Source organism: Procambarus clarkii, chromosome 4 (genome assembly GCF_040958095.1).
Source record: "Procambarus clarkii isolate CNS0578487 chromosome 4, FALCON_Pclarkii_2.0, whole genome shotgun sequence".
NCBI classification, from domain to species: Eukaryota; Metazoa; Arthropoda; class Malacostraca; order Decapoda; family Cambaridae; genus Procambarus; species Procambarus clarkii.
In genome coordinates, this window is record NC_091153.1 from 54416110 (window position 1) to 54431288 (window position 15179).

Sequence of the window (15179 nt, forward strand, 5' to 3'; positions counted from 1 at the left end):
TTGGCCTGTGTAAGACAATACGGGTGTTGCGTAGTCTATCAGGGAGAGAACAGTGCTTATGTATAACATCCGCAAGATGGGTACCCCAACACCTTTACCAGAAAGGGCCAGTGGTTTTAGAGGATGCAGACGGGCTTTACATAAGGTGCTGATATGATTTAATTCAACATTTTTACTCTCACATGTGTATCCAACATACATGCCCAGATACTTGTACTTCTGAACACGGCTCATTTCCACACCATTTAGAGTAAGTGTTATATTTCTTTGTTTCATATACTCATATTTGGTTTTGTCTGCATTTTTAACTAAGCCTAACTTGTGACAGGTTGTACCAAGTATGTTAAGAGCAGTTTGTATTTTGTTCCCAGAGGTACCTTGTATAAGAATGTCATCAGCATATATGATCGTCGTGACCCCTGTAGGATACATCTCTGATGTTAATCTGTTCATTAATACATTGAATAAGGTGGGACTTAAAACTCCCCCTTGGGGGGTACCTAACTGAAACATCCGTTCCTAGGACATGTATCCCTGGAAATACACCTGACCTTTTCTGCCTTGTAGATCAAATTGACTCTAGATTTGACTTTATCAAATGCTCCTTGCAGATCAACAAAAACTCTACAATTGTCATCCACATTAGACAAACACTTTAAGAGACAATCCGCAGTACTTTTGCCTTTGATAAAACCAAAGAGATTACTGGACATGTTATCACCTACAAGGTAGAGTAGCCTATTTAACAAAATCCTTTCCATCATTTTACAAAAGCAGGATATTAAGGAGACAGGCCTGTATCCTCCGTCTGACATAGGGACAGGAATGATGACAGCCTCTTTCCATTTTCTTGGTAACTTTCCCTCTCTATAACTCATATTAAACCAATCAAGTAAGGGACTAGGTTTCATACCGGCTAAATAATTAAGAATGTCATACGTTATGCCATCTTTCCCCGGAGCAGTAGAACTGCCACTTTTTATAGCATCCAGTAGCTCATCGGGAGTTATCTCAGTGCATGTTACAGATCTTGTATTTAAGGCACATAAAGTTAATCCATTTCTAATATTTTCCCATGACTCAATGGTGACTCTTGTGTCTTCAGGTAAGGACTCCATTCCAGCAGCACTTGCTCATTTATCTACTAACTCAATAGCAACCTTCCCTGGATCTGAGTGAGCAATGATTTTGGTCTTACAACTCCTGATTTCATTTACTGCTCTCCATATGTCTTTAATATTTTTAGGATTACCAATGTACTGAGCAAAGTCTTGCCAGTATCTGTCCTGCGCCTCCTTCCTCACCTGACTACATTCCCTAGACACTTCCAACATTGTATTTTTCTCTTCATCCCTCATTCCATTTTTAACCATTCTTTATGTGCACTCCGTAGCATTCTCTCCCACCCCTTAACTTGCTGATCATTGGAATATTTAAATTTCTTAGGTCCATGCGTCATGCTTCCCCTGCCCCCGTTATTTTCCCTCTGTACTAATTTCTCTATGTTCTCGACCATGTCCTCGTAAAAACCATAAACGCAGAGCGGCGTGTATTGTTGATACCAATCTCCCATATTTTGAATACAATAATTTTTCATATCTTTATTAAGAGTTAGCCTTTTCCTTTGAAAGTGACTTGTTTTTTTCCCCAGTGGTAATTCAAAGTTCAAACCAAAGTGGTCACTAAGTAGTTCCTGAACAACCCGAGCCTCCCCCCCCTAATCCCCTGAGAGTTTAAAATACAGGCATAGTCAAGCCGTCCTCCCCTGATGTGAGTTGGTTCATTGTTTCCCAAGAGACAGGTATCTGGATGATCTTGCAGGAATTGTAACCACTTGACCCCATTAGCATTAATACTACCCACTGTCCCAAGGCTTGTGTGCCGAGCATTAGGGTCCCCAATGACCAGTGAAGGATTAGTATAAATGCAGTCAGGTGGATAATGAGAGTTGAAGCAGTTCCTGGATACATACAAATTAACTACAATAAATTCCCCTTCCCTTAAGATTTCTCTGTTAAGTACCACGAGGGCAGTTTTCACTCCTGTAAGGTTATCACTTCCTTCAGAGGAATGTTATTGGTGTCACTGGAAATAAAAGCTTATACATGGTCACTCGGGGTCACTTGAGGTGAAGGTCTATATAATACTTGGTGAGTCTTGACTAATCAGGAAGAGTCACGGCCCCAGAGTGGGGTCTGCCGCCGGTGGCCGGACGGTCGACAGCTCGAGCCAAACGTAGAGCAAAATTCTTCCTTTTTTTTTCATCGTATGTCTGGAAAAGTATTATAATTGACTACTAATGATATTTATTCTGTTGGATTATTATGGAAGTTTATTGTGGTGAATTATTATTAGATTTGAATTTATATTGAAGGTGATTTTGGTAAATTATTGAAGTTATTGTGGGAAATAAATATGGAGGGTAACTGTTTAGGGTTATTATGGAGGTTTATTCTTGAGGGTTATTGTGATGAATTATTATGAAGGAGTATTGTGCTTGATTATTATTGCGGGTTATTTTGGTGGTTTATTAAGAAGGATTATTGTGGGTTATGATTATGGAAGGTGATTGTTGTGTGTTATTAGAGAGAGTTATTGTTGATTATTATTATAGAGGTAATTGTTGAGTATTATTATTAACATATATGGGGTTATTGTTGTGGATTACTCTTAAGGGTTATTGTGAAGGATTATTTTGATGATTATCCTGTTGGAAAATTATGGAGGATTATTGTTATAGATTATTATTTATCGTTATCGTTGAGGATGATTATAAAGGGTTATTGTTGAATTTTATTATTAAAGGTTAATGTTCAAATTTATTATTAAAGGTTAATGTTGAAGTTTATTATTAAAGGTTAATGTTGAGGTTTATTGTGGGGCTTATTTTGGTGGATTATGTTGTAGGTTTACTGTGCTGGATTATTAAGGACGTAAGACGATGCTTGTTCAAGAACTAAACCCTGTGGTTCTCCACTAGTAACTCTCCTCCAGTCAGACACATTGTCTCTGATTAATGCCTTCATCAATCTGTCAGTTAGAACATTTTTCATCCATGACAGAAGTCTCCCTGTCACCCCGCTGGCATGTTCCAGGTTCCAGAACCGCCTCTTATGTGGGACTCTGTCAAAAGCCATTTTTTTTTTAGGTCCAGAGAAAGACAGTCAACCCAGGCACCGCTTTCCTATATTATCTCTGTGGCTCTATCTTAAAAAGTAAGTAGATTTGTTACACAGGATCATCCGGTTCGAAAATCATTTTTTTTGTCCATTATTATGTCATTACTCTCGAGGTGTTCAATCCATATAGCTTTAACTATTTTTTCTAGTGTTTTGACTACCTCGCTTGTTAATGATACGGGTCAATAATTTAGAGGATCCTCACGACTATTATTTTCATAGATTGGTACTATGTTTGCCTTTTCCATATATCTGCTAAGATTCCTGTGCACAAGGATTTCTGAAATATTAATTGGAGTGAAATGTTCAGCTAAGTTGCACATTCTCGTAGCAAGCCAACTGCTTTATTTCTTCCTAACCATTTGAGTAATTTTTTCACTTTGTCTTGAGATACCTATGGATGTACGGAACATCCCCTTCCCTCATTCTTGTGGCCTGCTTGACGTGTTGATACATGAATGTCTCCAGAATGAAGCTTACAAATCTGATTGTCGAAATTTTCTCCGTTCTTGCTTCGTACGCCTCCCAGTCTATTGGTTTGTAGTTGAAGTTCCCAAGTACCAACAATCGTCATTAATCTTTTTCTGTTTTTATTATAATCTTTCTTATGACCGTCATGAGGCCCCTTTCGTTGTCAAAGAGTTCCTCCTTAGTCCGTGTTTTACATGCTGATGGGATGGGTAACCTGGGATGACTCAGAGGTCATAACAGTCGTGTCAGGAGTGATTGCTTTCATTCTTACCATAACAGGAGTGTTGTATTAAAATTTCTCTGTTAAATACCATGAGGACAGTTTTCACTCCTGTAAGTTCTTGGCGTCACTGGAAATTAAAGCGTATACATGGTCTCTCGGGGTCACTTGAGGTGAAGGTCTATATAATACTTGGCGAGTCTTGACTAATTAGGAAGAGTCACGGCATCAGAGTGGGGTCTGCCGACGATGGCCGGACGGTCATCCCCTCGAACACTAGACATGAGATACTGTTCCTTTTTCTTTTTTCAACCTATAAATATAAATTCCAAACACAGGAAATCAATTAATAAGAAAACACAAGGAGCTGTAACATGGTTCCATATTAAAAAAAAATCTCGTAATATTTAATATGGGAAAAAAATTATTTCATATTCAATAACAAAAAAACGGTTTGCAATATCACATACTGATGTTGAGAAAGATTATTACGAAAGATAAGTCGACCAAGCCAGAACTCTGCTGAATTTATGAAATGTTCTGGAATCCCCAAACTGGAGCCCAATCATGGTTTTACAGGAAACCCGACCACACTCTGACCTTCGGTAATGACGATCACACTCTTACAATAGACTCAGATCACAATGAAGTCAAAATGACGTGATATATCAATGAAAATCATTTTGAGACAATGGAGTGACTTGAACTCCACAAGTCACTACATTACTCCAAAATTATTTTCATTGATATATAAAGATATTGTGATTTTAGTGTGATGTGTATTATTGTGAGGAATTTGTAAGAAAGGTTATTTTAGTAAATAATTTTGAAATTTAAAGTGGTGAATTATTATTAATAGTGTTAGTAGTAATTATTTAGAAGATTATTTCAGTAGATTATTTTGAAGGGTTATTGTGGAGCCATCTTCACGAACACTTCTTCCTTTTTCTAATTTCAATCTATAAATATTAACTCCAAACACAGGAAATTAATAAATAGGTAGACACAAAGAGCTGCAACACAGTTCCATATTATAATTTTTTTCTCATAAAATTTCATATGGATAAGTATTATTTCTTTTTCAACAACAAAGAAACGGGTTGCATTAACACATACTGATGTTGGGAAAGAGAATTACGAAAGATAAGTCGACCAAGCTAGAACTCTACTGAATTTAATGGAAGGTTGTGGCGGGCACAAACCGGAGCCAAACCAGGGTTTTACTGCCAACCCGACCACACTCAGGCCTTTGGTAATGACGTTCACACTCTTACAATAGACTCAGATCACAATGAAATCACAATGACGTGATAAATCAATAAATATAATTTTGAGGCAATGGAGTGATTTGAACTCCACAAGTCACTACATTACCTCAAAATTATTTCCATTGATATATGATGCTATTGTGATTTTACTACAATGAGGGTTATTGTGGTGAATTTTAATTAAGGGAGGGTTATTGTAGTAACTAATTTTTAAGGTTCAAGTGGTTAGTTATTATTAATAGTGTTAGTGGTAATTATTTAGAAGGTTATTTTAGAAGATTATTTTAAAGGGTTATTGATGTGGATTAATTCCTAGAGATATTGTGGTTGATTATTATGGAGGTTTATTTTGGTGGATTATTACGGAGAGTTATTGTTGTAGATTATTGAGGAGGGCTATTGTTGTTTAATATAATTGAGGATTATTGTGGTGGTTTATTAAGAAGGGTTAATATGAGGAATTATTGTAGTGAGTTATTGTGGGGATTATTGTTGATGTTTATTTTGGTTATTGTGGTTATTGTGTTGCATTATTATGGAGGATTATTCTCTTGTATTATTGTGGAGGGCATAATGAGAAGGGTTAATGTGGGGGAATTATTATAGAGAGTTACTGTGGGGGATTATTGTTGATATTTATTTTGGTGAATTAATATGGAGTGTTATTTTCATATATCATGTAGGAGGTTATTGTAAGAATTATATTTGTGATTTATTGCGGATGGTTATTATGGTGAGTTATTATTGATGATTATTAAGTTGATTAATATATTGCATATTATGGATTTTATTGGGGTGAATTATTATAATGAAAAATTTTGGTGGATTATTATAGAGGAATATTCTTGAGGCTTATTATGAACAGTAGCTGTTGAAGATTACTATGAGAGGTAGTGTGGTGAATTCATATGAAAGGTTATTGTGATGGAATATTATGGAGAATTATTCTCTTGTATTATTGTGGAGGGGTTTTGGAGCCTTATTATGAAGGATTACTTTGGTGGATTTTTATTGAGGGTTATAGTGCTGGATTATTATTAAGGGTTATAGTTGAGGATTATTATGCACGGTTATTATTGCGGCTTATATCTGGAGAGTTATTTTTGTGATTATTCTGGAGAGTTATTTTGAATGAATATTGCGGAGGACTATTCTTGTGGATTATTAAGTACATTTATTATAGTAGATAATTATTGATGGTTATTATGAATAGTTATTATTATTGACATTTCTTCTGTGGGATTTTTATTTAGAGTTATTGTGTTGGATTACTATTTAGAGTTATTTTGTTGGATTATTATTTAGAGTTATTGTATTGGATTATTGTTTAGAGTTATTGTGTTGGATTATTACAAAACGTTATATTGGTAGATTAATATGGAGTATTATTTTTGTGGATTATTTTGGAGGGCTATTTTCGTGGATTATTAAGATAAGTAATTTGCGTGGATAATTTACAAATGGAATGCATTTGGAAGTGAAGTGGTGGAGGCAGACACCAAACAGTGGTACAAATGTAGATATTATGGAGCCCAATAGGCCCACAAACATGTGAATCAGCTGATTGACAGTTGAGATGCGGGACCAAGGAGTAGATACTCAACCCCCCCCCCCGAATCACAACTACGTAAGTACAATATTCAAGACCGCTTGGTTGTCAGACAAGCTGCTCGACAGTATACAGGACCACACTTGGTCGTCAGATAAGCAGCTCTACAGTATACATGACCACGTGGTTGCCACACAAGCTAATTACAAAAAACTATGACCTTGTTGATGCAGGAGCAGACACTCCACCTGTCCACGTGACTGTCAGTCCAGAGAGGTCTACAGTATACATGACTGTGTGATCACGTGGCTCCCTGACAATAAACTGGTTAAGTGATATCACGTGAAACTAGATATCCCGTAATATCATGAACAGTGATTATGTTGACCAGACCACACACTAGAAATTGAAGGGACGACGACGTTTCGGTCCGTCCTGGACCATTCTCAAGTCGATTGTGATGAGGACAGGTTGGGACAGGCATTAAATAGGCAAGAGAGAGCTGAGGAGGAAAGTCAGGTGTAGGGGATAGTAGTAATGAGAACTGCAGCAGGCCTATTGGCCCATACGAGGCAGCTCCTATTATAACCACCGAAGGAGATAGTAATAGGAATAAGAAGAGGATAGCAAGGGAGCGTAGAAGACAATGAACAGAAAAAGGGAGAAGAGAGAAAGAAAGAAATGGAAGGGGGAAAGCTTATGTTAAGTCACGTTTGTTAGAAAGATTAGAGCATTTGAGTATATACTGTGAAAGGGAAGAGTCCACAGCAACAAAGCCAGGACTCAAGTTCATGTTGGGTACATTGTTAATAAGAGCCGATTCTACAAGACGGCGTCTGTGTAGAGTAGAGGCAGGAAAGATTATTTTGGAGGAAGACCAATCAATGGGATGATTAGAATCCCTCACATGGCAGAAGAGAGCATTGTTAGTGTCTGCAGACATAACACTTCTCTTGTGTTCTTTAAGTCTGTCATTCAGTGTACGGCCAGTTTCGCCAAAGTATTGGAGAGGACAAGATTAGGATTGAGAGGATTAATCTTTCTAACAAACATGACTTAACATAAGCTTTCCCCCTTCCATTTCTTTCTTTCTCTCTTCTCCCTTTTTCTGTTCATTGTCTTCTACGCTCCCTTGCTATCCTCTTCTTATTCCTATTACTATCTCCTTCGGTGGTTATAATAGGAGCTGCCTCGTATGGGCCAATAGGCCTGCTGCAGTTCTCATTACTACTATCCCCTACACCTGACTTTCCTCCTCAGCTCTCTCTTGCCTATTTAATGCCTGTCCCTACCTGTCCTCATCACAATCGACTTGAGAATGGTCCAGGACGGACCGAAACGTCGTCGTCCCTTCAATTTCTAGTGTGTGGTCTGGTCAACATACTTCAGCCACGTTATTGTGACTCATCGCCTGCAACAGTGATTATGATTGATATCTTAATAAAAAGAGTAAATCCTTTGAGTGTGTATTAATTGTAATATAAGTAAACACACACACACGGGTGACCTCTGATGACCCAGAGGTCATAACAGTCGTGTCACGAGTGATCGTTCCATTCTTACCAAAACAGGAGTGTTGTATTAGGATTTCTCTGTTAAGTACCATGAGGTCAGTTTTCACTCCTGTAAGGTTATCACTTCCTTTAGATAAATGTTCATGGTGTAACTGGAAATTAAAGCACATACATGGTCTCTCAGGGTCACTTGAGGTGAAGGTCTATATAATACTTGGTGAGTCTTGACTAATTCGCAAAACACCGCTCCTGTGCCAGGTAAGTCCACTACAGGCTCACCATAGCCCGTGCTACTTGCCCCGCTCCTGTGCCAGGTAAGTTATGGGCTCACCATAGTCCGTGCTACTTGGAACTTGTTCTGAGTAACTGAATCTATAACAACAACAACAACTTGACTAATTAGGAAGAGTCACGGCCTCAGAGTGGGGTCTGCCGCCGGTGGCCGGACGGTCGTCAGCTCGAGCCCAAACTAGTTTACAATTCTTCCTTTTTGTTTTTTTCATCCTATGTCTGGAAAAGAATTTATATGGGTTACTATGTAAGATTATTCTGTAGGATTATTATGCAAGTTTATTGTGGTGAATTATTATTAGAATTGAACTATTATTGAAGGTGATTTTGGTAGATTATTGAAGCTATTGTGGGAAATAAACAGAGAGGGTCATTTTTTAGAGTTATTATGGAGCTTTATGGTTAAGGGTTATTGTGTTGGGTCACTGTGATGGATTATTATGAAAGTGTATTGTGCTTAATTATTAATGTGGGTTATTTTGGTGGTTTATTAAGGAGGAATTATTGTGGGTTATTATTATGGAGGGTGAATGTTGTGTGGTATTAGAGTTATTGTTGATTATTATTACTATTATAAAATTAATTGTAATATATATAACATATATATATTAATTAATTAATATATATATGTTATATATACATATATATATATATATATATATATATATATATATATATATATATATATATATATATATATATATATATATATATATATATATATGTCGTACCTAGTAGCCAGAACGCACTTCTCAGCCTACTATGCAAGGCCCGATTTGCCTAATAAGCCAAGTTTTCATGAATTAATATTTTTCGACTACCTAACCAACCTAACCTAACTTTTTCGAATACCTAACCTAACCTAACCTATAAAGATAGATTAGGTTAGGTTAGGTAGGGTTGGGTAGGTTCGGTCATATATCTACGTTAATTCTAACTCCAATAAAAAAAAATTGACCTCATACATAATGAAATGGGTAGCTTTATCATTTCATAAGAAAAAAATTAGAGAAAATTTATTAATTCAGGAAAACTTGGCTTATTAGGCAAATCGGGCCTTGCATAGTAGGCTGAGAAGTGCGTTCTGGCTACTAGGTACGACATATATATATATATATTTTTCGACTACCTAACCAACCTAACCCAACCTAACCTAACTTTTTCGAATACCTAACCTAACCTAACCTATAAAGATAGATTAGGTTAGGTTAGGTAGGGTTGGGTAGGTTCGGTCATATATCTACGTTAATTCTAACTCTAATAAAAAAAATTGACCTCATACATAATGAAATGGGTAGCTTTATCATTTCATAAGAAAAAAATTAGAGAAAATTTATTAATTCAGGAAAACTTGGCTTATTAGGCAAATCGGGCCTTGCATAGTAGGCTGAGAAGTGCGTTCTGGCTACTAGGTACGACATATATATATATATGTCGTACCTAGTAGCCAGAACGCACTTCTCAGCCTACTATGCAAGGCCCGATTTGCCTAATAAGCCAAGTTTTCTTGAATTAATATATTTTCTCAATTTTTTTTCTTATGAAATGATAAAGCTACCCATTTCATAATGTATGAGGTCATTTTTTTTATTGGAGTTAAAATTAACGTAGATATATGACCGAACCTAACCAACCCTACCTAACCTAACCTAATCTATCTTTATAGGTTAGGTTAGGTTAGGTAACCGAAAAAGTTAGGTTAGGTTAGGTTAAGTAGGTTAGGTAGTCGAAAAACAATTAATTCATGAAAACTTGGCTTATTAGGCAAATCGGGCCTTGCATAGTAGGCTGAGAAGTGAGTTCTGGCTACTAGGTACGACATATATATATATATATATATTTTTATATATATATATATATATATATATATATATATATATATATATATATATATATATATATATATATATATATATATATATATATAAAGCTGAGTGGCTGCGAGTGTTGGCCAGTTGCCCGTGAAGAGCATCTCAGGGTATTGGTGGTCTGGCCGTTCAGAATAATGGAATTTCTTTCATTGGACTTAACCAAGAATATTCTAATAAGGCGGGAGTTTTTCTCCCGGCGATATTAAAGTTCCTCTCCTACCGACACATAAATTTTCTAACGCAACGAGAATCGCCTCTATAAAAGCATATTGATCGAATAAGAAACAGTAAGCTTTTTCCCCTGAGGTGGAACCATTTTCTGGACACCTGGGCGGGATAATGAGGGAGTTTGGCAGTAAGTTTCCCTCCAAAATTTGATGGTAGCGCGGTACAGTGAAGACCGCCGTTCTCTTCCTATTTCCACAAAATACACTCCACTATTTTGTGTATTTTATCCTGCCCTGAGGACGGTAGAGAGATATGCGAGGAGGGAGGACGCGGACAGAGCCCCATCCCTGTCGCGTGAGAGACACTGGTTAACTCGGTGTTGGAGGTGGTGATGGCGCCTCCCGCTGCAGTGCTGCTGCGAGCGTGGTGGGGAGGGAAGGGGAAGAACCAGCTATACACCCGCCAGGGAAGGGAAATGATACAGTAATGGGGGAAAGGGAAAAGGTGTTCCAGGAGGGAAAAAGAGGGCAAGGAGGTATGGCAGGAAGGTATTAGAGGGCGAGGAGGTGGGGCATGGAGGTATTAGAGGACGAGGAGGTGTGGCAGGGAGGTATAAGAGAGCGAGGAGGTGTGGCAGGGAGGTATAAGAGAGCGAGGAGGTGTGGCAGGGAGGTATAAGAGGGCGATGGAGGTGTGGCAGGGAGGTATAAGAGGGCGAGGATGTGTGGCAGGGAGGTATAAGAGGGCGAGGAGGTGTGGCAGCGAGGTATAAGAGAGCGAGGAGGTGTGGCAGGGAGGTATAAGAGGGCGAGGTGTGGCAGGGAGGTATAAGAGGGCGAGGAGGTGTGGCAGGAAGGTAAGGGAGAGCGAGAAGGTGTGACAGGTGGTAATGAGGGCGGCAAGATGGGCTGAGGCGGGGAAAGTTATAGTGAAAGTGAAACGAACATGAGTACGAACGTGAAACACGGTAGTGAACGGGCTGAAGCAAGATGATGAGTAAGGGTGAAAGTGACATTGGGAAATTAGGAGGTTGAGAATTTTTTTTTTCTTTATTATTAGGTTTTGCTATTTCTACTTTGATCTGCTAGTTTGGAATCTAAACTTTTTTGGATTTAAAATTTAGTTTGTGGCCACATTGATTTTGGAATTTAATTTCTTTTGTTGTTTCATGCATCAAAATGTTCAGAATTTGATGAGCATCTTGAAATAAATATTTCTACTTTGTTCAACTGCCTTGTTGCTGACTCGTAAGTCCTTGATAGTGTGGCAAGATACTTGGCTGTACAGTGAATTCAAATGTAGTATTAGTGGAACCCTGACTTTAGTGCAGTTTAGATTTATTTACAGTGAACAGTAAAGTGCATTAACTAAAATTTATTCCTAAGTTTGGAAATATTCGGGCTGTAGGAATTATTAAAAGTCTACGGTGTATGCAACAATAATTTCACTACATCAAGAATCATCGAAGTTTGGATTGCTGGTTGAGCCTTGACGACGAGCGGACGTCTGGACACCTGCTCCGCCTGAGGGCCGCCGAAACACATTCTGTTTCGCGGTTTTACCCATAGGGTCTGATACTGCCGTCTGGCGTTTCTGTTCAACGGCCCGGTTTGTACGATGCCTTGCACATATCCTGTCTGGGATCACAGGATATCTTCTTGAGGTTATCTTAAGATGATTTCGGTGCTTACCGTCCCCGCGGCCCGATCCCTGACCAGGCCTCCTTTTTGTTACATAACCCCAGGAAGCAGCCATAACAGCTGTCTAACTCCCAGGTACCTATTTACTGCCGATAGTGGATAGATTTTGAACGTTTTCTGGCTGGTCCTTCGGGCGGGGTGATGTTGTTCGACGAGAGGTACCGGGAGTTGGCGGATCTTGGTGTTCTTGTGTGGCCTCAGACTTGGTAAGCGCCTGGCTTCTGTTCTGCCGGGGGGAAGGGGGCACTGGATGATTTTTTGCGTTAGTTAGGGGCCAAGTTTTTGCTTTGCTACCCATTGTTCTTCGTGTTGGCCGTGGCCGGTGCTTGCCTTCATGGGGAACTCTTGGGGCTCCCCAATCATCTTCTCCTCAATGTATTAGTTTCCGCCGACCGGCAATGTTCATTTAACAATAAGGCTTTACGATTTACTCTTCCAGGGTACGCCGGAGCGCATCCGATCCCTCGATCGTCGTCGCCCCTAAATCAGGATGTCATGTATATTGACCAGCCGTCGACAACTATTAGGGCAAATCTGTGTAAAGTGTATTAATGTAATAAGGAATCGACTTTAATCATAAATTCGTTAAACATTAGAGGAATATGTTTTGCTTGCTGGGAACATTTGGGCGACTGTAGTGTTCATGGACCAGTGTCGTCGATGGGGATGCTTTGCTGTGCTTACAGGTTATCTGAGTTTAACTGAGAGCCACTAACACTAGTGGCCTCGACGAGGACAGGAAGCCGGCGGCTTGTGGAAGGTCCGCTCCCTTTGCCCAGATGACAATTCGTGTCGACGTTAAGTAAGTAATTATCAAAAGAAGGCACCAAGCCGGGAAGGCTATATATCACCATCAAATGTGTGGGATAATCATAGGGCGCTAAATACTAAGGATGCCACTATGAGGACAGAAACGTATAAGGTGAAAGATATCAAAGGTATTCGTTTCACCTAGAATTCTATCGAGAGACAAGTGACCGCGAGGGACGGTTGGGAAGATAGACTCACGTTCGTCCTGGAAGTCCGGACATTCTACAAGGCAAGATCGTGGGAGGGACAATGCAGTGTCGACAATAGGGAGCAGGTCGCATTAGGTGTCCATGAGTTATGCGCGTATGGCCAATGGCCTGTCGAGGATAGATTCTGATTTTCTGAGGTGTTGTGAGCTGATTCGTCATTTCCTGAGGCCCATTAAAGTTTCAGCGACGATTGAAAGGTCAGTCATATAATGGGTTCATGAAGTGTTTCCTCGCTCTGAGGTAGTCACCACCGCAGGCCACATGAAGGTCTGCTTCAAATCCCCTCCTTCCATACTACTCTTTTTTAATAAATGACTTTTATTCCTTGTCTTTCTTTCCCGAGCTTTAACTTTATATATTGTTACCAGGTTTTGGCCAATGGTCCCAGTAGATTTATATATGACTTGCAAGACTGGTATGGATTTAATCGCATGAAGGTTGCTAGGCTAAAAAAACCCGCCAGAGAGACGCATTTCAATACACTATGCATATGCAGCATGGCAATTCTGATGGACACATTTCTAGGGTTAAGGAACAATTATTATACATAATTTATATAACTGTAACTATGTAACAATTATAACCCTCTTTCTTTGCATTAACGATAAATAATAAAATTGCTCTTTTAAAATAATGACATTACTCACTGTGGCAAAAGTGATATTGCTTAATCTCCTCTCAAAGTGCAGCCCTTGACTCAGCGGCAAATTAAAGGCGGGAAAAAAGTATATGAATGTAGAAGAACAATATGACATGACCACTAAGTATCGGAAGATGTAGCAGTGAAATTTAATTTGAAAATAAAATAATGGTGACAAAATTTGTTACTTAAGCATGTAAAATTAAAAAAATAGTTGAAGTATGAACATAGGAGCCTATAATAAATTTTTGTTAAAGCTTGCTTACCATTCAGCACTTAGCCAGTTTCTTAATGCATAAATATAACACTTAAATTAATGATTTTTTCATCTTAACTAAATATTATACTTTCGTAAATATCGTATACAGTACTTAAATTTTATCTGACTTATTTGATAATATAGATTAAAACATATTCTAACTTTACATAATCTATTACTATACAATATTATCGTATAATCTTGACAAATTTTAATTTAAAGTCAAACCTTAAATTTTTCAGTGAGGTACAAATAATTGCTGTACCAAAGTGTACAATGCATATGACAAATTATTTCAGTTACAATATTCATACTCAGGAAGTGGCAGGGAATTGTACGCAAAGTATTCCATTGAGTGTTAAGTACAGTAATGCCATTGGTTTGCTAACTGTAACTGGACGAACAGAATCAAACCATACATCCTCCATTATTTATGAATGCAGAGAATATTCTAAGTAGTATTCTAAATAAATTTATTTTGAAATAAAGTATACTGTAATGTAAGGAAAGCCACATCATAATTACTTTCTACTAGTAGTAGTAGTAGTAGTGTCACTTACCCTTCCTTCATTATAAGTTCTAATTTAAACTTTTCATAATTTGTCATAACTAACATGAATGCAATTTTTCATTTAGTTTTGATTTAGATTATCTCAGCATCATACAGTCATCTTACCTGTTAGTATCTTTGCATAATTATCAGCCATATACAATTTCTAAACCAGTCTAGAAATATTCAGTTTCTTGATTAATTAGGTGAGTCTTGACTAAGTAGGAAGAGTAACGGCCTCAGTGTGGGGTCTGCCGCCGGTGGCCGGACGGTCGTCAGCTCCAGCCCAGAATCATGTATTTTTTCTTTTTCAACATATTAACATAAATTTGAAGCGCAGGAAATAATTTAATAAATAAACACAAGGAGCTGCAATACGGTTCCATATTACAATTTGTCCTCATAATATCTTATATGGAAAAATATTATTTCATATTCAGTAAATGAAAAAAACCGGTTGCAATAACACATACTTGAGAA